Source organism: Equus asinus, chromosome X, assembly GCF_041296235.1.
Source record: "Equus asinus isolate D_3611 breed Donkey chromosome X, EquAss-T2T_v2, whole genome shotgun sequence".
Lineage (NCBI taxonomy): Eukaryota > Metazoa > Chordata > Mammalia > Perissodactyla > Equidae > Equus > Equus asinus.
The window spans coordinates 21,880,955-21,884,868 of record NC_091820.1 but is presented as its reverse complement, the minus strand read 5'-3'; positions in this window follow the sequence as shown (position 1 = coordinate 21,884,868).

The window sequence follows — 3,914 nt, the reverse complement described above, 5'->3', positions numbered from 1 at the left end:
TGGGATGCTGGAGAGGACATGGAAGCTCTGCACCCTTCCCCCATACCTTGCCCTATGTATCTCTAACATCTGGCTGATCCTGAGTTAGATCCTTTTATAATACACCAATAACCTAGTAAGTAAAATGTCTCTAGAGTTCTGTGAGCTGCTTTAGCAAATTAATCACATTCAAGGAAGGAGGGGTCGTGGGGACCTTCAATATGTAGCCAGTAGGTCAGAAGCACAGGTAACAACCTGGGCTTGCACTAGTCTCTGAAGTGTATGTTGGTGAGGAAACCATTCTTGTGGGACTGAGCACTTTACTTGTGAAACATGATGCTGTCTCCACGTAGAGTGTTAGAATTGAGTTGAATTCTTGTTGGACATGTTGCTGGTGTCCAAGAATTTCTTATTGGTGTGGGAAAGCTTCCACACACACATGTTGGAATTGGGCCCAGGAACCTGAAAGGTCTAGGTTTATCCATGTTGTTGATACCGAACCTGAAGTGAATTCGCTCACCCATTGCACAGCAAGCCAATCTCTGACACCGGGGGTAGTGGAAGAAAGTAGGAACTTTATTATTGCACAGTGCTGAGCAAGGAGAGAGGACAGCTAATGCTGAAATCCCAAACTCCCTGAAAAGCTAAAAGGAAGAGTTTTTATTTGGGGTTTTAGGTAGGGGAGGGGGAGCTTTCGCACCAGCCTGTCTTTGGCCTTCAGACTATTTGCAGAGAGGAGGGAGCCCATGACCTTCCTGGTCAGCAGCTTTCCCACCAGCCTGTATCTCTTTGCAGAGAGGAGATAATCCAGGTGCTTGTCCTTGGTGGTGTCTGCCTCCAAGAAGGATAGTAGATTCTGGAGCCAGGAAGCCAGGGAGTAAGCAGGGAATGATTGTTTTGTTTTTAACCTCATATATGCTAGGTTTATTGTGGGGAAACTGATATCAGGGTTGATATCATTGTCACAAATGGCAACTTATGTCCTAGGTACAAATCCCTTATCAGATATATGACATCCAAACATTTTCTTCCATTCTGTAGGTTGTCTTTTCATGCTCTTTATAATGTCCTTTGATGTTTTTAATTTTTATGACGTTCAATTTATCTATTTTTTTGTTTTGATGCTTTTGCTTTTGATATCATATCTAACAATCCATTGCCAAATCCAAGATTACAAAGATTTGCTCATATGTTTACTTCTATGAGTTTCCTAGTTTTGACTTTTACACTTAAGTCATTGATTTATTTTCAATTAATTTTTTATATTATTTGAGTTAAGGGTGTAACTTCATTTTTTGTGTGTTGCTTTTTGTGTATTGTCCCAGCAACATTTGTTTAAAAGTCTGTTCTTTCCCTATTGAATGATCTTGGCATCTTTATTGAAAATATAGTTATTTTTAGTAAACATATTTTACTCATGTTAACACATAGTAGATTTATTATTGCTATTTTTTATTAAATAAATATTTATACAATTCTCAGTTTTCATTTTTATGTCAATAATAATAGATATAACCCATATAAACAAAATATCTTATTAGTATCTTGAAATTTTTTAGTATAAAAAGATACTGAGAACAAAGTGGTTAAGAACTACTGGTTTAAATTATGGCAGACACAGCAGAGTTCTGGAATCAGCAGCTGTAGCAATGGATTTCAGATTACAGCAGAGGGAATGTGGTTTGAGAAGTGACAGACAGCTGGAGTTGCAGATTCCCAATTTGACAGACAGCTTCCTAACTCTGCATGCCTAATCTTGGCAGGTTCAGAAGTCTGTTTCGGGGTTCGCTTCTATTCGTGGCTTTGAGGTTCAGCCATTTTGTGTTTGTCAGCCTAGTCAATTTTTCAGTAATATATTTAATACTGTGTAATTAATCTGTTTCCTTTAAAAATAGATAGAGTTGATTCTCTTCTCTAGCAAAGAACTAGAAGCCACATAAAAGTAACAAAGTAGATTTTATTTAAAATGAACTGAATAGAAATCCTAAAACTAAACAGAACTGGAATAACCTTGAAGAGACAAAAAAAGAAAAGACACAGAGAAGAGAGTAAAGGTAAAATAAATAGGTTATTAAGAACTTCCAACATTATTTTAATTGGAGTCCCAGAAGTAGAAAAAGAAATATTAGGCCAAAAGAAATATTTGAAGAGACAATGGCAGACAATATTAAAAATTGATAAGAAATTCCTACAAAGTCTGGGTAGGATAGATACATAGAAAGGAGCATTGATTAGACAGAAAATGGTTATTTTAATAGAAACAGTGGAAACTTTAATGCAATGGAATGATACAAAATCCATCACTTTCTTGACAATACATGACATTCAGATAGATCTTTAGGTGTTTAGAAGTATTCCACTATGATTTCAATCTGTATTTCTCCAAAGAATAATGATATTTAGAAACTTTATACACTTATTGGCTTTTTGGGCCTCTTCTTTTGTGAAGTTTTTTGTCTATTTTTTTTAATTTTATTTTTTCCTTTTTCTTCCCAAAGCCCCCGGGTACATAGTTGTATATTTTTAGTTGTGGGTCCTTCCAATTGTGGCATGTGGGATGCTACCTCAGCACAGCTTGATGAGCGGTGCCAAGTCTGAGCCCAGGATTTAAACCAGTGAAACCATAGGCTGCCGAAGTGGAGCCCTCGAACTTAACCACTCAGCCATGGGGCTGGCCCCTGTCCATTTTTAAAATTAGGTTTTCTTTCATTTATTTATTGATTTGAAGAGAAATTGCAGAGTACACAATATTCTCAAGCATGCGTTGAAATCTTATAAAAGGTGGACATATGCTGGATCATGAAGTAAATCTTAGTGCATCTCGAGGAAATGAAAACATACAGAGCTTCTTTTATCGATATATAGCTGTCTTAGCTATCAATATACAAATATAAGTAATCCCCACTGTGTTTGAAATACATTTAATTTAATATTACCCATAGGCCAAAAACAAAATTACAATATATATTAGATAACATTTCAATGATAATGAATTATACTGATAGTTAAGGTGATAATGAAATAATAATGAAAATAGAACATTGGAAGAACACTAAACCCCAAAACAGAAGAAAAAAGTAGTATACAATGGGTGACAATGAATTAAACCAAAATCAGTTGACTGTCTCAGAGAGCTAATCAGAAAAATGAAGAAATAAGACAGAATAACTATAAGCCATTAAGATGGGAGCATCTTTACAAATCCAATAGACATCAAAAGAGATAATCAAACGATACTATGAACAACTCTGTCTTAGTCCACTTGAGCTGCTATAACAGAATATTATAGACTAGGTAGCTTATAAACAACAGAAATTTTTTTTCCTTATGGTTCTGGAGCCTAGAAAGTCCAAGATCAAGGCACTGGGAAATTCATTGTCTAGTGAGAACCTGCTTCCTGGTTCATAGATGGCTATCTTTTCTCTGTGTCTTCACATAACAGAAGGGTTCGGGGAGCTCTCTGGCTTCCTTTATTTATGTATTTTTTGAGGAAGATTAACCCTGAGCTAACATTTGCTGCGAATCCTCCTCTTTTTTCTGAGCAAGACTGGCCCTGAGCTAACATCCGTGCCCATATTCCTCTACTTTATATGTGGGACGCCTACCACAGCATGGCTTGCCAAGCAGTGCCATGTCCACACCTGGGATCCGTGGGATCCGAATCGGCGAACCCTGGGCCGCCAAAGTGGAACACGTGCACAAGCACACTTAACCGCTGCACCACCAGGCCGGCCCCTGGCTTCTTCTTATAAAGGCACTAATCCTATTCAAGAGAGTTCTGCCCTCATGACTTAATCACCTTCCAAAGGCCCCACCTCCTAATATCATCACATTGGGGACTAGGTTTCAACATATGAATTTTGGGGGCGCACAAACGCTATGCAAAGAAACTGGGAAGTGTAGAAGAAAATGGCAAATTACAAAAAAATACCCAA